At 43.6% G+C, this 26,799-nt stretch overlaps 1 protein-coding gene across 6 annotated transcripts in view; it reads right to left on the reverse strand.

The window, feature by feature from the left end:
* Nucleotides 1-26,799, reverse strand: part of lrfn1 (leucine rich repeat and fibronectin type III domain containing 1) — a 200,294-nt gene that overhangs the window by 41,195 nt on the left and 132,300 nt on the right. For all 6 annotated transcript variants that reach the window (XM_053872377.1, XM_053872378.1, XM_053872375.1 and 3 more), the window contains one exon: nt 8,376-8,488. The gene's annotated coding sequence lies outside the window, so the exon portion shown is untranslated. The remainder of the gene's footprint in view (nt 1-8,375; nt 8,489-26,799) is intronic.

Genomic DNA, 26,799 nt, shown 5'->3' on the forward strand with positions numbered 1-26,799 from the left:
ATTGTGCTGCCAGGACCACTTATAACATCCCTGCCTCATGAACAGCCTCTACCCCCCCGACCCCCCCCTCAGTCTCCTCTGCCTATGAGCCAAAGCAAATTACAGTAATAGCTTGGACGTGAGCATCATCTCAAGCGGTGCGGACTGGGCTCGGTGGCGAAACAGGCAGATGGAAGAGGAGACTGTGCCAGGGCTCTTTAGGGGCTCCCACTCTTTCAACAGAATCCGAGACAATGAAGAAGTGGCTGCTGTTGGCGGAACAAGTTCCTCACTCACGCCACATTTGCGACATCACAGAAAAAGTAAAGGGCCACCAAGATCAACTCCAGGACAGGAACTTAAGCAGAGTGCACATCATGACCAGACAGAAGAGAGTAGACGACTGCAGTTGTGTACTTTACATTTTCATCCTCTCAGCAGGAGGTAAATGATTTCCCCTTGAGCGGTGGTAGACATTAGGAATATATCACTCCATTTACATTAAGTATTCTGAGTTCTGTGATCATTTACTCCCCGAAGATCATCCCAGTGAATTCATGGCATCAATGAAATATTTATTCGGTGTACACAACTGCTAATTACTTGTGTCTGCTTCTACAGTTGTTAGCGGCTGCCTTCGGGAAAAAGCATCTATTTTCAGGAGTTAAATTTCCGTCTTTCTGCTCCGGTGGTTCTGTTTGTCTTTTCACCCTCAGCCTTTGAAAAGTTTTTACTCGGGCTGTAAGTGTAAATGTGCTGCTGTTACAGCCAGCAACTGAGCTCTGACCAACTGCTTATTATTGGGGTCATATTTGCTTGCTATAGTTTGTGTTGTTCCTGGTCTCAGGTGTCACCGAGTTAAGTCAAGGGCAGTGATGGGATGATGGGCTTCACAAAACTGTGTCCTCATTTTCAGCGCTCAGCTGGTGGCGTGGGCGTAATGGGAGATTTCATCAAAATGATTGTTCAAATCTCAAGAGCAGAGAGCGCCATCTAGTGGGCGATAAAGCTGTTTCATGAAGCCTCATCAGCCCATCAATAGTCAGGGGTCAGTCGAAGGCAAGACTTGACTCTACACTGCAGTTGAAATGAAACAGGTTTGGACATAAAAACTATCACTGGAAATATTACTCATATTGTCGTGAAAAGGTCCTGACAGCAGAGTAAGAAAAGTTACAGGAGAGTGCCGCTCCACTCGCTGCTCGGTTTGCTGCGCTATTTCAGAGGAATCCATTTCACACACGTCATTCCCGTTTGGTGAAGAAAAGTCAGAACATTTCTCATTTAAAGCTTAAGCCTGCTGTTTGTAAACATTTGTCGGTGAATGAGTGCTATTATGTGACAAGTGATGGGCTGATGAGGCGTCATGAAACAGTGTCCTCATTTCCAGAGCCCACTAGATGGCGCTCTCTGCTCAAATATTTTTAGTGTTGGACTCTCCCCTCATTTCTAAACCGAGAGCACCACCTACTGGGCCCAGTGGAGTCAGGGGCCCTGGAGACAGGGCAGTGACATCATCGTTTCCAAAAAGTTGTGGCGCAGCTCTCCAACACAGGGTACTGTGATCCGATGTTTTCAAATGCATCCAATCTGTGGCCTGTTTCAAAAAGTATCAAATAGTATCAGGTGATCGAACACGCTGGAAGAAAGGCCTATCTGACGCAGAAGCGGGTACGGCCGACTGTATCCCTACAGACACGGCCTCAGTAAGAGCAATCCTTCAATCCATGGAGTCAAAGTTCACTTGGGACTTGCTGTTGTCCAGCAGGAATCTGAGGTCAGCACCGGTTCAGTAACTCTCTTGAAGAAGTGTCCGGACTTTGGATCAGATGTCAAATGATGCTGAAGGTATTTGGTCAACTCTTGTTTAGCATGAAATCACTCCTCTGTATTTTTGCCGTCTTGGTTGACGTTTTTCTTCTGGTTGATCCATGTGCACTCAGTCTACTTCTCAGAGTACTGCTATTTTTTGTCATTGCTATTTTCCTTAGAGTCGTGTTCGGGACAGTGAGAACAATATCTGTATGATTTTGGACTTCCGAGAGTCTCCACGCCAAGGACGTGTTTTTCCTTGTTTATTGCGTTTCTCTCTTCTTCTGAACAAACCCAGAGGTTTTCAGACTGTCGGTCGTCTCTGGGCCCCATGTGCCCCCTCTGCTCACTTGTGACATCACCATGGACAGTTCACAAAGAAACCTGTCACCCCACCAGGTCTGAAGAATCTCTTAAACTAGTAACGGACCACTCCAGGCACCTTTAACAGGAAACACCTGCAGATACTAGCTGCCAGCTAGCAAAAGCATATGTCAGACATTGCTAGTCGCTATTATGGATTTCATGGTTGTCGGAAAAGACGACAGTGGCAACTCATCGGTTGCTTCGCTTCCACATTTCCCAATTTTTGGATTCAGATTCTGCTGCTGTAAACAGACCAAACCCACGAGCGATGACAGCCACACACATAACAGAACAGTGTTACACAACTGTCTGGACTTCAGCTTGATGCACACGCCTGGTACCCTGAGGAAACCCAACTTGGCTTTGCCCACTGAGCACAGTCTTTTGCTTTCTTCAAATGAGCGTGTTTCACCATTTCCGCTGTGTTTCTGTCTGTTTTTATCCAGGTCAGAGGCGTGGCCATGCTGTCTGGAGAACAGTGCAGCTATTTAAGTACAGCTGACTCCAATTCAGCACTCAACTCACCTGCATGAAAAGCCCCGCTCTACACACGTCCCTCGCCAGGTTGTTCTGTCTCCCGAGTGGCGGTTATGAGTCTCCTCTGACCTGTTACTTTGGCTGCTAGTCATCTTGCTTTGGGCCTCTCTCACTTCACCACCATTTTTTTTTGCATGATGGCTATTCTCTGGGTGCTACTCCCCAAAAAAACATCACAGAATATATACATTTTGATTCTTGCAACACTGAGCGAAATGAAAACAAAAGAATATAATTCCATCACGTCTCCCTCTGAGGATGAGAAAATAATAAACGTCTGATCCAGGATTTGTGTCTTCGCTGTGGCGGACCGTCGAGTGTTTCCATTGAAGTACCAAAGCATGTCTTCATAAAAGAAACCTTTGGTTGTGGACATGAATGTAAGTGGATTAACTTCGCCAGCGCTAATGAGAACACACGCAGGCAGAAGGCGCCATATGCACAGGGACCAGCATGAATGGAACAGCACGTATAGACACGACAGCAAGCCAGAAATATCACGTATGTGAGGCATCTACGGCTGTTTGTCAAGATAAAGCCGTTTAAGTCAGTGAGAGTGCATCTGCGCTCACCAACAAGATATTTGCGAGAGAGAGATGCTGAGCATGACTCCCCTGGAGCCGCACGTCTATTATCTCTGACTGTGGCTCGCACACACGCAGGTGTTTGTGAGGCTTCCCTTCCTGTTCCAGGCTCCTATTATTCCGAACTAATGATGACACAAAGTGGATGGCTTAACTTCTTTCTTTTTTTTCCCCCCCTTTTTCACAGGATGATTAGAGCTCGAGTCACGGGAGCTCGCCGATGATATCTGAACAGGGTGTTACACTCCAGCTTCACTGTCCCTGCCAGCTAAACTTGGTATTACCGGAAAAGCAAAGCAGCGGGACTCAGATTACCCTGACAAGAGTCGGGGAAAAACATCTGCGGGAGATATCGCCGCAAAATGCAGGCGCGAGAATCGGGCTCCCATTCACTTGCAAATTCATACGCTTAATAATATGAATATCCTGGTTGCATTATGTAATAACACCATCACTGCGCAGTAATGACCTCCATTTCTTATTGAAAAATCATCACCAAACATCCTCGGGAAAACCGATCGCCTCTGTCCTCAAGCAACCTCCAGGCTCTCGATCCATTTACGCATTTATTTTCAAACTCATGCTCATCTTTATCGCCCTCCTAACTTCACTGACCTTAAGACTCACCCACCCTCCCCAGCACTTCTGTCAAACTTTCCTCCCCTCAATTCCTCCTCCATGTCTTTCCACCTTGGGACTTTTTGCTGCCGTGGCCTCAACTCAGATAGGACAACCTCACAGATGTGTTGCAATATAATTTGTATTTTTTCCCATATATATTGTCTGTGTTTTCATTCATTTTTATAGGTATTATTGTGACACCATCCACCACTTTTCCACTACTAATCCAAGGTCTGGTTCTGGAGGCAGCAGCTGAAGTAATGAGGTTTCCACTGAACTTCCCCCGGCTCTTCCTGGGGAACACCACGCCGTTCCCAGGCCAACTAGAGAAAATGAATCACTCCAGCATGTCCTGAGTTGGCTTCTCAAGCACCTCACCATTCAGGCATACAGGAGGCATCGAGACAAGTGGGGTTTCCATCCAAATGTTTCCACATATTCAGCAAATTTAGCGAAAGGGCACAAAAAGAAAATGAGGCCTTATGGCTGTTTCCATTTGTTTTTGTAGTGCTATAATTGAGGGGAGAGTGCGCCATGTGTTTTCAAATTTCTAGTGTTTCAATCATGTTTATTTTCACTATTTGTGAAAGTTCAAAAAGAATAGATGAATGGAAACCCGACTACAATCTCCTCTTAATTTGTAAAGGAGACTGAGACAGAAAAAAGTGTGTACTCCAAATGGGGTTCCTCGGAAAAAAAGTGGAAATTGAAATACTGAGTAATCCAATACTTACCATGTTTGTTTGCAATACCAAAAAACACAAAAAGATTTGAAGTGGAGTCAAACCCTCGCTTCTTCTCACTGTTTTGTTGAGTTGGAGTTATGTGTTTTTTGAAAGAACTTTTGTGGAGATGGTTTGGACATGTACAGAGGAGAGAGAGCCAGTACATTGGTAGATGAAGATGTTGAGGTTGGAGCTGCCAGGCAGAAGGTGGAGAGGAAGGCCAAAGAGGGGATTGATGGAGGTGGTGAAGGAGGACATGAGGTTTGGAGGTTTGAGAGAAGAGGAAGCAGAGGACAGGGTGAGATGGAGGAGGATGATCCACTGTGGCCACACCTGAAGGGAGAAGCTGAAAAGAAGAAGAAGATTGTAGGCCATGCAAGGATCAGGAAGCAGTAGATCAGAGGGACAGCACATGTGCTCAGGTGACCAAGTCAGAGAGGCTAGATGGAGATGGTTTGGACATGTACAGAGGAGAGAGAGAGAGCCAGTACATTGGTAGATGAAGATGTTGAGGTTGGAACTGCCAGGCAGAAGGTGGAGAGGAAGGCCAAAGAGGAGATTGATGGAGGTGGTGAAGGAGGACATGAGGTTTGTAGGTTTGAGAGAAGAGGAAGCAGAGGACAGGGAGAGATGGAGGAAGGTGATCCGCTGTGGTCATACCTGGGCGGAGAAACTGAAAAGAAGAAGAAGATTGTAGGATCAAGAAGCAGTAGATCAGAGGGACAGCACATGTGCTCAGGTGTTTAGGAGACCAAGTCAGAGAAGCTAGATGGAGATGGTTTGGACATGTACAGAGGAGAGAGAGAGAGCCAGTACATTGGTAGATGAAGATGTTGAGGTTGGAACTGCCAGGCAGAAGGTGGAGAGGAAGGTCAAAGAGGAGATTGATGGAGGTGGTGAAGGAGGACATGAGGTTTGGAGGTTTGAGAGAAGAGGAAGCAGAGGACAGGGGGAGATGGAGGAAGGTGATCCGCTGTGGTCATACCTGGGCGGAGAAACTGAAAAGAAGAAGAAGATTGTAGGCCATGCAAGGATCAAGAAGCAGTAGATCAGAGGGACAGCACATGTGCTCAGGTGTTTAGGAGACCAAGTCAGAGAAGCTAGATGGAGATGGTTTGGACATGTATAGAGGAGAGAGAGCCAGCACATTGGTAGATGAAGATGTTGAGATGTTGGAACTGCCAGGCTGAAGGTGGAGAGGAAGGCCAAAGAGGAGATTGATGGAGGTGGTGAAGGAGGACATGAGGTTTGGAGGTTTGAGAGAAGAGGAAGCAGAGGACAGGGTGAGATGGAGGAAGATGATCCGCTGTGGCGACCGCTAAAGGGAGATGCCGGAAGAAAAAGAAGAAGAAGAACTATGTCCTCCTTTTGTGGGGTTCTATTTCTCAGCAGGGCTGAGGAATTCAGCATAACATTGGTGCCAGGGAAACATCTTATACTGTCTTCTAGCTCTGCTTCAATTTATTTTTATGAAGAATGTGCACTATAGGGGGCAAAAATATTCCACAAAAATATCCGCATTCATAAAGCAGGAATCGTCCGTGATGAAAGTAAGTGTGTGACCAGGGAAAGCAGACACCTCATTCAAGTCAGTGATTAAAATGAAAAGAGAAAAATCTCTAGTCACTCGCGTGTAATTGTCTGAACTAGGGTCAAGTTTCACGGTGGGGATTCAATTTGCGATGTAATGACATAAACATCCACCGCCGGTGAGATGAATATGCAGAGTAATGCAGCACGTTGTTGTAGCGGCGGCTTGTTAGAGGTGCGATGAGAAGGAGGGGAAACACTAAAGGGAGCCGCACCTCGGTAAGAGCGCTAATGAGCAGTGGCCCCAGTCTTATTCCTTCTCGGGACGGCAAGTGGGAGCTGTCATACTTCACCGACTGATTTCCCCCGACCACAGGAACCACAGAAGCAGCGACCAACAAGGGTCAAGGGTTCAGATAAAAACCCTCAACCTCACACCACAAATTCCTCCGGAGAATTTGGCATTTCAGCAAAACTACACCTTCAGCAAAACCCACGTACTGACCGCTCAGCAGACGCCGACCCGAATGTAGAACACCGGCGTTTTCAGGCCGGAAATCCACTTCAAGTGCAGTAGACAGATGTTAAGGGGATACAGGTACCGTCAGTACTTCAGACAGTTATTCAGGGTTGACTGCTCTGCAGCACAGATCATTAACTCTGGATTTTAATGAACAGTTTCATGCTATATAGCGACATTTAAAGAAGAAGCTTAGCGTTTATATGCTACACCGATATTTTCAAAGAGTCTTTTTTTTATGATCCATTTATGGTTAGATGGAGATTGGCTAAATTAAACATCCCCCCCCAGAATTCTTTCTTCACACACGGTGGAATATTATTTATAGCATTTGGCAAAGGAAGTCATTGAAAAGGCGTCTTTCAAAGATTAATGTTGGCTGGCGATGAAGCATTGGAATTAAAAGTGAAAAAAAAAAAAAACGTAAAAATAAACTGCCAATCAAACTTTAAGTGTCTTAAGTGTTATGCCATATTTTAAGCCAGAATAGCAAGTAAAAAACAAGCAAAATTGAGAGCTTTTAGGGCTGTCAACTTTATCTCGATTAATCGCACTAGGGCTGAGTTAACTCAGGATTAATGGTGAATTAATCCCACTATTTGTATCTGTTTTCAATGTAGCTTGAAGGAAAATGTCAACACTGGTTTACTAGTCCAGCAGATTAGTCAGTGACTACTACTAGTCGTCTAGTCAGCATACAACGTGCACTGATTGACTAACATGGCAATATGACTGACTGTAGTGTTGTAAATAGAATATAAATTAATATTTTAAAAAATGTTGTGAAGACATTGTTTATTGTTAAATTGCGGTTTTGAAACTTTGTATTTGTATTTTATTTGCTCGAAATGGGATGTGAAATGTAAGTGTCCTTTGATGTTTCCGCAGTGAAATTCAACATTTTGGGTTGATGTTCACAGTGCGACTATGTCGACCAATCGTTCTAAAATAAGAGTTGACCTTAATGTTGGTGCCAACGATTTTCAAGATCACAATTCTCTTCATGTATGTGAAGAGTTCAAAGTCTCATGTTGAGTTTCAAATTCCATGAGTCAAGACCAGCGGTCTGAATCTCACCCACCAAGGCACTTTATGTGCCGCACAAGAGACAGTGGTTTGCTTTGACTCTTGACTCACTGTCACTATGACTGGCTTGTCCAGTTCTTGCTGAGTTCCCATCATGAAAAGCAACAGAGCCAAATGTTCAACTGATAGAGCTTTGGAATAGAACAATAATAATGTGTAAGTACCATTACCTTAGACATGCTGCGACAATAAAACAGCTCCAGAAAGCAAACCATTGTGTTTTGAGCTAAATCTTATGATGCAATATCCTTGGACTATACAGCACAGATGCCAGTTCTTTAGGGGGGCACCTGTGGGCCTCTTGACTTAGGCTGCTGCCTCCTTGATCCAACATCAGATCGCGATCAATGCTACCACATTTCTTAATAATCCATGACCAGCAACCTATTTTCAGACGTGACAGCGACTTCCCTGCAGTGGATGAAAACAAAATGCGATTTGACCTCATTTTCTGCCGCACCTGAAGTCTCTGCATTGTGATGCACTCTCAGTCGAGAGCTGCAGATGCACGAGTGCAAACACGTTTCCTGCGAAGTTGTGCTGCACTTGGAAATGGCTGCTATCGGTGCTACTTCTCAATTTGCAGAGGCTTAAAAAAAAGGACAATGAACTCACCAGATATCAAACCCTGGGGGCCATGGCGAGGCTTCAGATCAGCATCTCCAACAGCTGGCAGACAGAATGTGAGCGATGAGACGGAACTCTCCGGGGCCACAGGAAAACACCACCTAGAAGGCAGAGGACATGGTCACTTGCACCATTCCTTTGTTTACAAATGGGTTTCCACCAAGTGCGACAAAGTGACAGTGTCCTCCTAGTTGGCAAGGGACTGCACTGAAAAGCTGTTTGGATCCTACAGGTTTTAGCTTCTAGAAGGGGCGAAAATGCCAGCCCATGTTTTGAGAAGTATTTTTGCGCAGCACACCTTCTTTTCTCAGTTTTCCAGGCAAGTTTTGGGGTCTTACTTGTGATGCAATGGCAGAAAACAGAAGTCAATTTTTAGCTAAAATTCCATTTTGTTCAATAAAATATATTTGGCACTGAGAAAAGAGAATTAAACAAATGCCCTGGATATGGTTTTTCTTGCTTTCATAACATTTATTTACTGACACAATGTGAAATAAAACTATTTGATGAACTAGAGCTTCATTGTAGTGAACACGGCAACAACCCTGAAAAAGACTGAAAAAAGGACAAATCAGAACACAATATAGCAAGTACCTGACTAGAAGCTGCTTGTTTCCCGGTTACAGAAGTAAAAAATATTGCACCAAGCAAATTCACATCTCATAATTCTAGGAAAAGGAACAGGTGATTCCTTATTGCCAGTGTTCAGGATTTTAGGAAGATATTCAACGAACCATCATTCAGTTTTTTGACCCATTTGTTTAAAAAACAAACAAAAAACAACAGTGTAAAACACTGAAATAAATCGATGTCCATGTGATTCAGGTCACTTTGAGAATCAATGTCCGACCTGCACTGCAGCACTCACACGCCTGCATCGCGACCACGTCCACTCCTGTTTGACTCCCCTTCAGCCACATTATTTGTTCTTATATAGTTAGATATTTCGAACTGACTCTTGTTAAAATGCACAATTTCCCACCAGAATTTGCCTCGTGATGTTGCTATTTGATGAAGCGTTCACCGAGGGATATATTTTCCAGTTGCGACGTCCTTATTACTATTCAAAAACATTTGACATTTACACTAAAGGGTTGTGTTGGCAAAAAGTAAACCCACTTTTAGCACGTTTCATTCATCACCTCCGAAAAGCGGAGGGAGGAAACATTTCTCAACACAACAGAGAAGCAGCCTTACAGTCATAATCTCATTGAGTGCACTCGCTCCTTCTTCGACTTGGCAGCTTTGGCTGCCATATGAACACTGATCTGATTATGAAACAACAGGAAAGAAGCACGAGCAGCGGGAGCGGCTCCAGAAAAACAGAATGGCGCACACCGCCACTATGAACGTGTGTGCTAACATTAATATTTCACTGCATCATTGTAGCTAAAAGAGAACAAAGTGTAAAGGAGAGCGCAATGAAAAATGCATCTTATTTTGACACAGCTGGGGAATTTATGGCTGCAAAACAAAGAGCTCCCTCACTCATGATGAGATTTTGGACCCAAGAAAGTTCTTGAACAATAAATGCATTTTTGATGTGGTTGCCTGATATTAAATATTTTTTTCTTCTTATATACACCTGAATTGCTTTTGGGGCTGTCAAATATTTCTTCTTTATATTGAGCTGTACAACGTCCCACATGTGCTTGGAAGTTCAACGACATGTTAAATTCCCTTCAACATTTGCATATTACTGACTGGATGCAACTTGAGTCATAAATCATGAATAGAAGACAAACACCTTGCACACTGGAAGCACATGCGACTGGAACTTAAGTGTAGAATGGGATGAGTGTGGACGTCCTCTGACTATCTTGGGCAGTACTTTTGGTGTACTCACCGTGGGGTAATTTAATGACTAGATAAATCCAGGTGAACAATTTGAGAGGCATGTTCTGGATCGCAGCGTGCCCTTCCTCACTTTCTAACATTCAGTCACATTTCATCACGTTCCACCTCTTCTTCAGTCCTCAGGGGAATCCAAAGCAAGATACATGACATGTCTCTGCTCTTCCCATATGAGAGAGATTACCAATCCAGTCTTCCGAGAGTCATCACGCTTTAAGAAAGCGGAACTCTTGTCAGTTCTTCCATCTCAACAGTACATTCATTTATATTCTCCGAGACACTTCTCTTCCAATGATTCATCCCACCACTGAAGTATCGGCGCCGCAGGATTTTGCCTTTTTTTTTTAAACAAGTAATTTCGATTCATTTCGGTTCATCTCAAGTCTGTCGTGTCAGAGTTGAAGGAATGAAGGCAGGATACAAAGTGCCGTCACAAAGCTCCCCCCAGCAGCCATCGCTCAATCTTCCGATGTCGTGCTCAGTTGCCGGGTCTGGTTGTGAGTGTCATGTGCAGCCGAGCTACTGGGTTTGATTCCAGAGGAGGTTTGAACTCTGGCACGACTGGCACTAGTACTAAAAAAAAAAATCTCTCATCTCTTCAATTCCCAGCGAATTACTGTAATTTCCGGATAAGACGCTACTTTTTTCTCACGGCCTGAATCGTGAGGATCAACGACAGAGCGAATATATGGATTTTTACAGGCTAAATATTGAGCCTCACATCAAATCGATGACATCACAGGCACTAAGCGCTTGAATTGACCTTAAAGCGATCAAATGGTTTCTGCCTCAGTGTCTGCAGCTCCACCTACACAGCCTATCTCCTGGAGGAGCGGAGACATGAAGCAGCAGCTGAGACCAGCTGTGGTGTCGGAACGCGGGCGAAAACAGCGCATTCTGAGCGCTTTCATGTCTCTAAAAGCTGTGAGGAGTTCAGGATTCAAGTTCAGAACATCGCCCAGTTTGTTTCAGGAGTCAGTCTCCATGCTGGAGACTGGTTTCAAAACTAGTTTAAAAGTGATCCTCATGCATTTTTAAGCACCACTGACCTTTCTACGGTGCACACAGCACCACTGCGCCCGCGGCTTATTGACCAGTGCCACTGAGTCATGATCAAGATCTATTTTCCTTCTTAAATTCAGTGGGTGTGGCTAATATTCCACTATACTACAGTCTGGGATTTATGGTAAGCCCCATGTTTTTGAAAAACCACCACCTGAATGCTACCTGCTGCCGCAAAACAGCTGAGGAGACTCGATTGCTGATGCCTTGCTTGACGCATAAGAATCCAGATGCAATATTCATAATTTATTGAGGTGCAAAGGTCCTTATGATACCTGGAGGTTACATGAAAATGATGGCTAGTGCAACACGTCTGCTACACTGTAGCAACATGCTAGTTTGTTGCTAAGTCTGAGTCAACATAAAAAGTGTTTGAGATCGCTCACCTCACTTGGTTTCTATTTAAAAAATCCCTGCCACCACGCACCGGAAAATGATCAGCCAGCCACACTGATATGCGAAGAAATGAATTTATGTCGTGAACAAAATACACAACAACCAACTGAAGCAGTCTTAGTTTTGACTCCTATGCTACCTTTGTGCACATTATTGAGCCTTGTTTATGTCAGAGATGAAGCAGAAAAAGAGCTCTGACTGTCAACTTCACCAAACTTTCACCGTTGGAAATGAGCTAATATGGAGGGATTTGACTGCGGGTGCTACCCGTTTGTTCGGTAGTAGTTCCACATTCAGTTTGGTCTTGGTTCTGTGGTCTCGACTACAACACTGCCCTTTTCCAGTCAGCCATATTTAAGTCAAATTAGAGGTCAATTGGTGTAGAGGACTCATTCTACTTCCAAGTATTTTTCCGCCTCAGTTTCTGGCATAGTTTCTCATGTCACAGAAATAAATCATTGCCTGGTCCAGTGCGATAAGTCGGGCTGGTGTCAGCTCAGGACAAGATGGTCCCATTTCATCTCCAGCCTCCCCTTTATGGTATCAAGTACTGCACCGCCCCCCGCTCCATTTCCCTCACTCCGGGTTTTGATTTTTACCTCTCCGCTCCCTACTATCTCGCCTGACTGTGTTTGCACGTGAAAAGAAGTCGACTCGCTGTCAAGCAACTTTGGCTAAAGGACATGCTCTGTCAAGTCATTATCCATCACTGTGAAGTTTTCCTATCTGGGCCAGACAGAGACAGTTGTTAGAGAGACAGTCATCCTCCTGTGCTGCCAGCTTCGGCACTTAGGGTTCTCTGGTATGACAACGGGGGCAGATGTGGCTTTTCTAACCCCGCTGCACTCATATTTCCTCTGTCAATTCACTCCGGGAGGAATTCAGGTCGCAGTCAGGTTAGAGGTTGGACAATGGAAGGTGCTTTGGATCAGCGCTTTTTTCCCCTGTATTGCTACATCTGCCGGCCTCGGCAATAACAGCCAAGAATCCCTGGCTTTTTTTATCCTCCTAAGATATATACCAGCAGAAAAACCTATACAAAGAACCTGTATAGATAAATGCCGCAAAGATGGACCAACATACCACATGACAGAGAAAGTGCAGTGCTGAAATCTGTTTTTCAGTTTACAAACATGCTTTGTGTATTCATAAGGCTGCGGTGTGGACAACACTGCATTCTGAGCGCTTTAATGTTAATAAAAAATGTGAGGAGGTAATGATTCCAGTCAGTCTCCATGCTGGAGCCCGTTTTACAAACTAGTTTAGAAGTGCATTTTTAAGCCGGGTGCACCACTGACCTTCCTACGGCGCAGACAGCACCACTGCACCTGCGGATCATCGACTGGTGCGGGTTGCGATGTATGAAGAAGATCTATTTTACTTCTTAAATTCCGTGGGATGCAGCTGAAATTCAGGTGCGCTCTATAGTCCGGAAATTATGGTAATAAAGTTTTGTTTCCATTTTGCTGTTACCCCCTTTCTCCAGTCAGGGACAGAGACAGCTCCACCTCCAGGCAGCATTTAGCAATGCATAGCGACATCTAGAACAGCCAGCAGCCACTTTCCTTATGGAGGAGATGGCGCCCCCTTCATGACGGACGGAATGTGCGCCCCACTTTATGAGTCATGACAAGACTCTGTGCTTGACTACACTGGTTGCCGCTGTAATTCCCACCAAACTGCAGCTGCATTCAACAGTCCAGCATTTCTTTGACCCAACAACACATTCCCAAACTGGAGAAGGAATCTGTGTAATCGCAGTGAGGTAACTAGAAAAGGTTCGACACCATGATCCATTGTAAGAACAGATAAAAGTCTTTGCATAATTACGCAGACCCTAGCATCATGAAACTCTCTCTGGCTGATACGTACCACAAAATGGCCTGACACCATCGGTCCAGAAAAGCCTGAATCGACAAATTGTACCTGACAATGCTGAAGGATGCTTTCAAAACAACAAGCTATCGATAGAGGTCAGCCTCCTCCAGTGTCATTTCAGGGGGCGATACATTTGTCACAGCGCCTCCTGGCCCTGTATTTAATCCATCGTCTGTGTTGAGATAACCCTAAGAGCAAGGTCAAAGACGGGACCCCGCAGCTGTATCGCCACGAAGACGGCGGCCATGACACATGCAACCCCCACAGTTCTGACGCTAACAAGCCAGGGATGAACATGAGCTGTACAAACTGAAGCGGAATACACTGTTCATTTTTTTAAGTCGGTGATTTGAATGTTACAGGATTTTTTAGTTTTTATTGTTGAGCATAGCATTGAAGTGTAAGATGAGGCGCGACTTTAAGAATAAGCTAATTTGGGACCAGTACTCATCGATATACAAAAAAAAAAGCTACTAGTTGAAAAAAATAACTGTATTTTTTCATGTGAACTTGTTATTATGATATATTTATGCAGCTGCATTTCTAATGTTAGCATTGGTATTATGAGCAAGAGAGCGAGTTTAATGCATGGCTCCATATTTATCCAAGATAAAACACTACCTCGGCAAATATGCATTGTATTGAAAGAAAAAATGCATTCAGTGTGTCTCCGGCAGATGTGCTTGGAAGTCTATTTAATCCATGAGCAGACGAAGAGAGCGCTTTGAAGAAAAGCGGCGAAATCCAGCGTAGCATTTTTCTATATTAAAAAGGCATTTACTGTAATCGCACTAGTCACCCGGGTGTAGACAAACTATTTTCGTTAACATGATGCATTCACTGCCTCCTTTTAAAAGCAAAAAAATATATATATTCCAGCTGTATTGATCAATTAAAAGATAATACAATGATCAGCTTACACTTCTTCCTCCAGGCACGGAGGATTATAAATCACACAATTTGAAGACAAAGCCGGAGTTATCTTTCTCCCAGCTAAGAGGATTTCATTGTTTCTGCCAGACACCACCTTTGTGAGAAACAAACAAAACCCTGCGACGCTTTGAGGCGCCTCATTACATCAGATCCTGCTGACCATCAGCGCGGGAAAAGAAAGCTCTCCAGCCTCCATCAATTATAGATCTGAGCCAGTGCAGGCACACGTATCTACACCTGTTTTTTCTGCTGCTGCCCCTCGATATCGATGCAGCAAACAAGATCCTGCATCATTGGAAAGGCCAACGCAGCAGTATAGGAAATGGATTCCACAGCAGGGACCGCAGGATGCTTTCCTTATTAACTACTGACTAATTCCTAACTTATTGCCGGGAGGGTGTCACGGGTTTGGCTCGGAATTGAATTGTCAAGTTCTCAGAGGGATAAGCAGTGTCTCGTATAAAAGGGGAACAATTCAAGGCATCTGTAACACTTCTCAGAGGCAGTAAGTCAGTGGAGGAGCGACAGGAAATCTCCCTCGGGAGACAAACTGTTCAGAGGTGAAGCGCCATACATCAAACCAGCACGTGTGACAAACCCAGGAAACTGTTGGTCAGATTTATTCCTCAGAGCAAACAATTTAATTGACTCATTTGATGATATATCTTATGTATTTAAAGATAACTTGATGAAACGTATCTTACCGCACGGACAGATAATCTCACTAGCATAAGCGAGTACACTATATCATACTTTTCGGCCGTTTCGGTGTGATGTATCAGGTTGTATCTCCTATTCCCTTTTAAAGCCCTATCTTCTTTTGCCATTCCGGCTTTTCACGGCTGGAACGTTCACCTCATCGCTCCTCACAGACACTCCTGTAGGTCCCACCGAAGCCCAGGGTCGCGACGCATCAGCTTCATAACCCCATCACTGTGTGCCACACACATAGTGCCACAATTACAAAGTGACAGTTTGTTTTGTGGTATTAAAGTTGGCAAAACAAACTAAATGCACAACAAACTAAATGCACTCCAAAATGTGAATTGTTTTTATGAAGCAACTTCAGGCAAAGAATGCTGAGGATTTGTCTGTAAACTCAGAACTACAACAACACCATGCAAAAGAAGTGATACAATCTGAACTGTTATTTAAAGTAAGTAAATAAGTAAATAAATCATGATGTATTTTGCCATATTGACCACACCTTTCTGGACGCATTTGAAAGAAATACATTTCCTGTGATTTGTTTCTGCGAATAGCCGAGTGTCAGTAGCTACAGTTTTTCACAAATGCATAGGCATTTGCTATTGGACTTTAAGCACAAGTGCACTTTGGCCGAGGCTCCTTTGGTGTTGAGCCCCGGGATTTTCTCAATGAACCAAGGGTGACGTGGCTTGAAGAAGGTTGAAAAACAACAAACAATTTCAGTCCACAGTCTGGCAAGCAGTGTAGAAAAACGGCCATCTAATGGACTCTGAAAATGAGGACACTGTTTCATGAAGCCTCATCAGTCCATCACTAGCGTCAGCTATGGATGAGAGGCAGTGAGTGGAATTATTAAAATGCGAGCAATTGTGTCGACCTGAAGGGGTTGCACCGACCCTGGGCTTCCACCACCACCAGTCTGCTTGAAAGTGCAATTCTATCATTGAAAATGCAGATGTCTGACTGACATTTCTGCTATACGTTTGTGAAAAAAAAATCTTGAACCTTTGATGAATTATTTTGAACGAAATCACTGCACAAAAGAGAGAAAAAAAAGAGAATTTCATGTCCACTGCTGTCAGGTTGTATAATAGTAAACCTTGTTGGGCCTCATTGTACATTTTTTTTAGACACACACGTTATTTTTATTGTGATATTTGTTCATATGTCATGGTTGTTTATCAACTTTATTTATTTACTAGTGTTGTACGATAGTTTGAGTTCAATGTGTTTTGTTTTTAGTGAATGTCTGAAGTTGTATCTTTGTCTTTGTTGTCATTGACTGCTGCTGCCACGCTACTTTGAATTTAAAACAAATCTAATACAATACAATTGATTCTTCACTGACAATGATTTAACAATATGCCAAACCAAAAGTAAAACGTTGACAGACCTGGGACCACGTTGGTACCTCCTGCTCTCAATAAATAAATCAAATAAAGTCAGATTAAGGCTGTTTTTTCGATTACCATCTCTCAAACAAGTTTGGCAGCGCTGCAGACTTGGAAAGCTTATACATAGTCAATCTCTGACAGCCGAGAAATTACAACTTTTGAGCATGGCAAGGCTGTGAAATCCTACAATAAAACACATTTTTGATAATAAGCTGACACAGAAATGACAGGAACAATTGGGGAAAAAAAGGAATTTGAACGCTAGATATCAAATGTCCCAGAAAGACATAACTCTTCCCCTCAAGCTGTGAAACGACAGTCAACGGCAGGAAGAAAAAAAAGTATCCAGAATATTCTCTGACTCTTTCAGAAAAAAAAAAGAATGCATCACTTGAGTCAGAATTTCTGTAATTACCTTGTTAGAGAAGCATAAAACACCCACATCAGTCGTGTGGACCAGAACATCCGCGCAGACCGTGTCGCGTCTGCTAAACTTTAACAAACCCCTGAAGAAACCTGTTTCGCCAAGCAGATCATTTTAAGGGTGAGAGAAAGAACTCCACGCTTGGTAAAGGAACCGTCCCTTGCACACTGGGTTAGAGTTCCTACTGTATTACAGTGCTCTCTGCAACTGCTCTCGGTGAGTCAAGAAAGATTTGCGACAGTTATAACCAAGTGAGTGGCGAATTTCCGGTCATGTCGAAACTGTCTCGAACTGACACTGAAACATCATGTGGCTGCTTCTTATAAAGCCAGTTTTTGGGTTTGATTTCTGTCACACAAAACCGCACAAATTCTAATAATTTCAAACCTTTCATGATAAGAAACAAAGTTTCGAGGTATTTCAAGCCTCAGATTGACTGACATTTTCATTCCATTCCATTTTTTCCGGCTGGACATTTGACATGGAGAGAATAAAAATGCGTTGCTGTCGTCTGCTTCATCTCTCGCAATAGAGAGTGGAACACCTTTCATGACTGTGAACTACATAATTTCCCATCAATAACAATAGAGTTCTGAATTGCTGTCGGCTCTTTTGACTTCCAGTCGACCCACAGTGAGAGTGCTTTTCTTTGCGTAGAGCTATGAGACCTCATTTGGCAGGCTGCTGCTGTGCAGGTGCCGTGATACTCTGGATACTCATAAAGGAACAGCCTGTGGGCTGGCAGGTCCCTCGAGAAGCAGCATTGATCAAGGCTTGGTGATCTACAGAAGGATGCCATTGAGTCGATCTGGTGGAAACTCTTGATGCCTTGGCAGTGTGATTCTCAACAAAGCTACCTGGGAGGCAGAGACTTGGCGTCCCAGTGGGAGCAAGGGGACAGAGATCAGAGTCTCCCCACTCTGCTGGTTTCTCGGGTGGTTGAGACAGAATTCATTCATGACTTGGGCCCAAGCTGCACTTTCATGTTTAAGAACATGTGTTGTTGCTCCCATGCTCAACAATAGTGCCACCATTACAACGGTGGAATAGAAGTGCGTATAACAACATTGTTATAACCCAGCCGCAACTTACTAGAGTGCCGTGAGAGAGTGTCAGGTGTGCCGTGGGAAAATGATCAATGAAATCATGACAATGAGAAGGTGTTGAGGAGCAACCAAGGTGAGGAGATCACATGGATTCACTGACATTCTTTCTCTCCACCCTACTGTAGAGCTACACCGTGTTGATGCACTGATCTGTCCGTCAGTCAAAGCAGCGCTGCTGTGGTGCGCGGCGCTCCTCTTCCCACACACTCACAGCCAAGAAGCCGCTCACATGCGCAACTTCCTGCTGTTTTTAAAGCTGATGCGCCTCTAACTTGACCACACACTTTCACTACAGAACCATGGAGGGAGGGAGGGATCCAGCCACCATGCCTAAGACTGTCTGCACCGCAGAGCTAACAGAGCTAACAGCTAACGTCACGTCTCACTTCAAAACTTTACTGATACTCATGGACTGTCCAGGTTTGCTTTGTGGTTTAAAAGTTGGCGAAAAACAAAATTCACAACAATATAAATATGCTCCAAAATGTGAAGAAAGAAAGAATCATTGTTTCTATGAAGCAAGTCCAGGCAAAGAATGCTACGCATTTGTCTGGAAACTCAAGACTACAATAAAATCATGCAAAAGACAAGTGACAAAATCAAAACAGTCATTTAAAGTAAGTAGATAAACCAATAAATCAAAATGATATATTTCGACATATTGCCTGCCCCTGTCTGGACACATTTGAAATAAAAACATTTTCTGTCATTTGTTTCTACAAATTTCATGGCAAAATGATAACTGAATGTCAGTAGCTACAGTTTTTCACAACTATATAGGATTTTCTATAGGATTTTAAGCACAAGTGCACTTTGGCCGAGGTTCCTTTGGTGGTGAGCCTGGGATTTTTTCAATGAACCAAGGGTGCCGTGGCTTGAAAAAGGTTTAAAAATACTGGAAAAAAATGATTTCAGTCCACAGTCTGGCAAACAGTGAAGAAGAACGAAACTCCAACACCTCTTTTTAACCCCACCTTGGTTGTTCAAGTCTAAAGATGTTGAGCAGAGTGCCATATAGTGGACTCTAAAAGTGAGGACACTGTTTCATGAAGCCTCATCAGTCCATCACAAGCGTCAACTATGGATGAGAGGCAATCAGAGTTAAGTATCCATGGTGTTGAATGACTCAGCAAAGTAACATCGATGAGCTGCCCACTTTTAGCATCTGACATTGTTGGGATCTCTGTTCATATGGACACAGTCTTGCTCTGCAGTACGATCACAGGTGAATGACAAGTGTTCCGGCTTGAAAGCTAAGCACCAAAGGGAGACGCTAACCATCATAAAAAGGGTGAAAGCAGAGCATGGACAAGGTTTATAAGACCATAGCCACACCAAAAAAAATCCCTTTGGATCAACAGTGATGACTTCACAGGTCATTTTGAAAAGAATTTACCTGTGTGTTTCCTCTGGTAAATACCACAGTCAACATACATTTCTCCTTATGTGATTCTCAATGACCATTTCATTGAATTATGAATCGTATGAAACAAAAGTTTCATGTTGTTTTTATCAGCCTTTACTGAAGTGTAGTTCCATGTTCCAGCACTGAGTTTTAAGAGTAAGGTGAACAGTCCAATCGAGGACAAACCCTTTTTTTTTTTGTGAGCAGCAGAGTCACACAGAGGGAAACAAATCTCAGAGCAGTGATAGAAACACAAGGTGCAAGAGAAGCAGTTTGAGAGGAGAAAATCCGAGCAAACTACCCCTGTTTTCCAGCCAGTAAAAGCCCTCTTAAAACACAGATGCCGTTTGGGGGCACGGCAGCAAACCAGCAGTTTAATGAAACAGCATATTGACTTGATCGCACACCAGTCAGTTTTAACCCACTCTGTGTTACACCGGGCTTCTGTCGGGTCACGTGAGGAGAGACACTCGGAATATCCGGGATGAGAGGCTGGGGCGGGCTGATCTACAACCACCATCAAGAGTCCAGACACCTCAAACTGAGCTCGAATCAAGGCAAAACACTTGCAAGGAAAACTGCACGAAGAGGAACTTTGATTAAACAGTTAGCTTTTACAAACCTTTTCAGCTGAGTGGCCGACACAAGATCAATGCCACGTGTTTGTGCAGCTGTGCTGTGTCTACCTTCGACCAATCGATACTTATGAATGCGACGACCGGGTTACCAGACGCTTTGGGACCATTGGAAACCATTTTCATGGTGATTCATCTCGGTTGCGCTTTTATACTGGCAATTACGAACGTCTCCCTGACATCCAACCCATGCGGAGAGCAAAATTGTTTTGGGAACTTTGTGATATCATCCTATGTTTGAAAATGTGATTGTGGAAATTACATCCCAGGGAGCCACTCAAACATGTCGCTTTGATGAACCGGCCATGTGGTTGTGATATTGCTCAGGCTAAGACGGAGATTTACATCCCCTTTATTTAAGAGACTTTAGTGAATCTATAAAAAGGATTGCAGCCAAAGGGGTGATGAATAAATGCAAATGGTTCTGTATTAAAACCATTATTTATTGTCAAAGGAAATTAGAACAATTATGGAAATACAAAAAAAAGCTTTTAAAAAAAAAAGCAATATTTCCATATAGGAATATAAGTATTAACACCTTGTTTGACATGAAGAGGACAATTCAACTGTGCAGCAAAACAATACTTTCTCTTTGGCAGTAAGAGCTTTCTTGGTGGTGCCAGAGCAGAGCATTAGAACCAAAGGAAAGGTCTAGTTATAAGCAGTGTTTTGCACAGGTTTGTAGAGTGACACATTCACAGCCTGCATATGTTTTGGCATAACAACATGTATAATGACTAATAAATGTTTTCTCTTCCAACATACATGTAAACTTCTGTAAATAGATTTCCATTGGGTACAATATTTTGGGCATCCTGCATGTATTTTTACCGCAATAATCAATTTATACACCATATTTGATGCAAATTGCATATTTGGTGAAGTCCTGAGTCGTACTGCAAAATGGTTGAGAGTCCAATCCTGTCTTAAGTAACTCAGGGTTCAGATAAACTTGGTCTCTTCAGTATGGAGTTTGTACACTTTTTCTTTATGTGGGATTCCACTTGCAGCTAGGCATTTCTTCCAAAGCTCAAAACCATGGAGTTACGGTCTCTCCATTACAGCTGTGCATTGGCAGGTATCTTGTGATACGTATCCCGATACAAGAGTGGAGATACGATACATTGCAATACTGTATATTGCAACAAGAGCCATCATTTTAAGGAGAATACTAGATAATGCAGTACAATATGTTATGCCTGAAAGTGAGTTGATAGTTATGATGTCAGTCCAGTTCAGTTAAATTTCGTACTCGCTCCCTCAGTCATCAAAATAAATTACACGTCACATACTCAGCAGCATATCCAAGAATCTATGTATTAAATATTGATATAACCGACTTGAAAAACCAAGACAAATCAAGACAATACCGTACAATTAAGTGTTGCTATATTTCAGCAAAAATATTGATATTATTGCGATATTTGAGTCTATCGATATTTTCTAACACCCCAACTCTCCGTACAAGCTCTACAAAAATATGGCCGCTCCAGGGTCCCCACCTCTCGCCCTGTATAGCTAAGACAATCTTCTGAAAAATACTCCTTCCAGAGTTCAAACAAACACAAGTTGTGCAGATGTCTGTTCACATTTAAATGTCAATGGTGCATAAATATTTCAAGGCTACACACTGTCCTCCCTAGTTTGCCTTCCAGCCGACTGTTCTTTAACCAGCCGTCAGCACCCCCTTTGGATCAGCCGCCTCTTGTTACGAGTGAACTCCGTGTGCCATCAGCGAGCATCAGGCTGTGAACCCAGACGAGTTCTTCATCGCCGCCGGGGATTTAGAAGAAGGAACTCTCCGGTCTGTTCTTTCGAGGTCCACCAGAAATAAAACATTACGAAATATACAAAAACAAAGTGCAGTGGAGACGGTTCGCTCGCCCACCAGTGTCTCGCCGCTGTCTTTATCTGCTGGGGACCGTTTGGTGTTGACCCAACACGGTCTCAACTTGGATATATTTGATGGATGAAGGAAATAATTGTACCCGGGGGACTGAGGAGAGATGGCAGGCAGGCAAAGAGGGGAGCGGGTTGGCCAGGCTGAGCCGAATACAAACAATGGCGCAGACCGGAGGATTGTGAGATGGGGGAGCTAGTGTGGCATGTGGAGCAGACAACAGCCTGACAGGCGGGCAGGCAGCCGAGGAGACGGATACCAGGTTGAGACGATCCTGAGAGCGGCCAGAAAAACAAGAGGATGGTAACGGAAGCAAGGAAGGGGGGAAAAAACAACAACAACAACACAGAGGCAGCAGAGGAAGTGGGCTCAAACGGCAGCTGAGAAAACGATCTGACGGCGGGGAAGTGAAGTCAAACCGCTGTGGGGTTGATGACATGACTGACAGCAAAACGGAAGAGGCGAAATGAATTGGGATCGTTGGATTAAAGGAACCACGGAATGGAGCCAACAGTAACACACAAGGAGACGAGTCGATGCTGACATTGAAGTTGTTGATGCGCTCCGGAACACCATGTATGAGTTGTCATAGTAACTATGCCATGGAAAGGTTACAATGTACAGTTCTATTTTGGGAACAGTCACTCTCCAACCCATGGTGGTGCTCGGTAACCTTCAATGAAGAGCCACTACTGCTCTGTGCATTTACTGGTGAGAACACAAGACTAATCTTACCTGTACTTCAGTCAGAATCGACTCAAGCTTGCCAGGACAAACTTTGAAGGATGTTTACCACTTAAGAAGTGACCACTGACATCGCGCACGGACACCAATCCCACATTCTTATGGGAGATAAGCCATAATACTAGAGTTACTGGAGGCAAACCTCTCACCTGACAAGTCTCTTCAAAGTAACTGGAAGTGGTTAAGTCTCAGTCAAGACTTCTCTCTACCCATAAGCCTCCTCCAGTCGGGGGAACTGGGAGTGGACCCCGGGAGCTTATCTCCCAACAGGTCAGGCTTGGAAGACCTCTTCATACCTCTCAGGAGGAACAGCAGGTCTACTCTGAGTCGCTCCCCCGATCAGTCACCGTAGCTCGCTTGATCTTTCTGTCACAACAGACAACATCAGTCAGAAGACCTCCCACTCCATCCTTCCCTCATGCTAAAACAGCATGGTACTTGAACTCTTCCACCCGGGACTGGGACTTAACCTGGAGAGGGCGTTACCCCACGGCTACTAGTGAGAAAAATATCAGTTCAATCCTCTCTGGAAACAACCTGAAATACAGACTTGACTGGAGACTAAATAGCTGTTGTTAAGATGTGCGGTCCAAAGGGAGACCTGCAGGAACACTGTATATGTCTCTCAAATCCATAAAACACTCGAGCAAGGCAACAACCAGCTGACTACCAACTACTCATTCTGTTGGTTTAAAAGCAGAAGGAGTCCAAGACAAGATGGTGACAGCCTTCCTGATTTTGGTCCAATTTCATTTTGTTGTCATTTATTATATTATTCCAACAAGCGTCTTAGCACCAGAGAAAATAAAAACAATTACTCTTTTGCTTGGGTCCCTCCAGAGACGTAGCTCAGCCAAGTTAAGTAATTTGCTTGTTCTTGCTTAAGGACATGCTGCGTAGAGGATTTGGCATCAGCCGCGCTCTGCCGAGTTGGCAGAATTTTCGATGAAATGAAAAATGCAAGTCTCATAAGCGAGATAATTTATGAGGAATATTTCGACAAAAGGAGAGCAATTTAGAAAATGGGCCTCTGCAGTTTGGAAATAAGTGTTTTTCATGATTGTTATTTTAACATAATGGTTTATTTCATAACTGGAATATGTTTAATTGAGTGTGCGTCTGTGTTTGTGTTACTTCATTTGGCAGCTTAGAATGCAGAATTTAGCTTGATGCAAATTCTGTACCAATTTTTTGAGTACATTTTTGGAGTAACGTTTAATTTTGCACCTTGAAGTGAAGGCCTCTGGACAGCTGGTAACAGTGTTTGTAAATAAGACACCCATGTCTTTCAGGAGCCAAAGCGGCGAGTGCAGCTCTGACACAGCACCTACCAGGTAGAAATAATTTCCCATGAAGAATGAAGGACATAGTGAAGTACACAGAGAATATTTGATAATAGAACAAGTTTGGTTTACCTTCCTGCTGTGCATTTGTATCAGCAGCAGCAAAATCCGTGAGAAAGTGTGAGGCGCAGATCCACTCAAAATTGAGAGTTATTTGTAGTTATTTGACAGCCACTGAAGAGACAGCTGTGATTCAACAACTTCAAAGAAGTTCTAAGTGAAGGAATTTATGATTTTTCTGGGTTTTAAGGGGGGATCAATGACAAAGATCTTGTGCTTTATTCGTTTTTTCTGTTCCTAGCGCAGCGTTTTTCAACTAGTGTGCCGTGAGAGACGGTCAGGTGGTTTCACCTCATTCATCCGGAGATAGAGGTCGGAGATATGAAGACATTGAATCACGAACAATTAGAACGTGTTGACGTTCTATAGCAGGTCACATGGATTCAGTCATATTCTTTCTATACACCACAGATCTATGTTGCCACGTTGAGTCGTTCAACACAGCTCCTCTTCCCACACACTCACAGCAAAGATGCTGGTCGAATGCGCAACTTCCAGTAGTTTTTTAAACCCAATGTGCCTCTAACTGGACCAGACAGAACGATGGCGTGTTCCTTGTCAGAACCGCGACGCCGAAGTTCTTCTTCGCTTCAAAGCTTTATTGACACTCGCACACCATCAAAGTTTGCTTAAAAGTTGCAGAACCAAATAAATGTATTTGAAAATGTGACGACAGAAAGAATCACTGTTGTGAGGAAGCTGAGGCAAAGAATGTTAAAGAGTAATAGAATAAAAGAAAGAAGAAGAAACCCGAATAAAATCATGCAAAAGGGATTGTGAAGAATGAAACATTTATTGGAAATAAATAAATAATTAAATCATGATATATTTTGGCACATTGCCCACCAATTGCCAAGATATGCAAGTATCAGTAGCCACAATGTTTCACAAATGAAAGGGGATTTTCTGCAGGACTTTCGACAAATGGTTTGGCTGAGTGCAAAGAAGGTTGAAAAAAATTTTTGGGAAAAAATGCTATTAGTTTTCCTGCCCACAGAATACTGCCTGGAAGCTTCCGTTCCATCCTGAAGTGAACCAAGTGAAAAACAACCTGTTCTCAATATATATATATTTTAATCTGGTTAAATAAAGGTTGGAAAACAAATTTATACGCTTCTCAATTTGACGCAAACCATACACCTCCATTAGTGGCCTTCAACTGTGGTGCACTGTGGGCACTCAGCTCCCAGCTGTTTAACTCGGTTTCATTTCAAACCACATGATGCGCACCACCTTTAAAAGCCAACGAGTCTGTGTTGCCCACTGCAACAGCACCGGCACGTCACATCCGGTAGCCACAGATTTCAAATCCTACTGCACCGTTGTGGGAGGCTTTGTATCTGAAAGGAGGATAAACAGAAGAACAGAACACCTGAGGAGGACAGGTGAGTCAAGGGAGGATGATCAAGATATGGAGAGCAGGAGCGGCAACCCCTGATGAGAAAGGCCTGAAGACAAAGAAGAAGAAAGAGCAAAGCAGAATGTGGAAAATACAAAAAAAAAGAAATCCAAGCATGAAGATTACAAGAGCTTAGTGCATGAAGTATTAACGCAGCCTGTTACATCCAGGCCTTTGAGCAGTTTTATAGAAGAAGGATTTAAATTTGGCCATGTGAGTCGCAGGGAATATTGATGTGAGAGATCAAATCCAGCATTGTTTTAAGTCTCCCAATAAGGTGTGCGAGCCCCAAACCTTCTCTGTAAACAAGAGCGGGGACTCGCCGGGAACCGTGCAGAGTAGCCGGTCTTCTCTCCTTTTTTACAGTCTGCAAACAATGTCAGAGCAGTGCAGGTGCAGCGCCGGAGCTGTCACTTTGACAGGTTGTGGAGGTGTTGGTGCAGAAGTCATACACAAAGCAGGTTACAAGAAAACAAGTCGACTTTATTCCTCCAACTCTTCCACATTTCTGTGGAGCAGAAGACACAATAAGTTATGTAACAAAAGGCTCTGTGGAATTAGCAACTACAAAAGGAAACGTCTGACAAACTAAAAGCTTTGGATGAAGAATCCAGGCAGGGAAGAGGCGCATTGATAAGACCATTAAAAAACACTACGCTCTCTCTAACCTCATTTAGGAAGTGAACAAGAAAGCACTTGCCTTCATGCTTTTCTGATAGAAGAAAACCTCAATAAGAATAGCAAAACAATGACATCACACCATCGAATGAGGCAACAAAACTCCAATCTGCTGCCACTTTATCTTCACTTTACCGACCATGACATTTCTCACTTCCGAATGTTTCCGAGCATTTGAAGGGAATTCACCGAACAGAAAGGTCGCTCCGGAACCTCGCAGAGAAAACCCGCGTCGGCTGCCACTAATTACACCAGTGCACATGCACGGTGTTATTTCCCGGGTGGTTGTTTCTGCCCAAATAAGCCCATTTCTTATTTGTTCCAGCCCTGTAATGAGACAATCTCCAGGACCAGGGTGTCGGTGGCGTGCTATTATCTTAATTGAGGCAGCGGGAATGACTCTGCGCTCAGACTGAACCTACATGACACATCATGGGAGGCAAATCACAGGAATAAATAGGAAATATGAGACATGGCTGACAAGGAAACATCA

The sequence above is a fragment of the Synchiropus splendidus genome, chromosome 8 (assembly GCF_027744825.2).
Source record: "Synchiropus splendidus isolate RoL2022-P1 chromosome 8, RoL_Sspl_1.0, whole genome shotgun sequence".
In the NCBI taxonomy this organism is placed as follows: Eukaryota; Metazoa; Chordata; class Actinopteri; order Syngnathiformes; family Callionymidae; genus Synchiropus; species Synchiropus splendidus.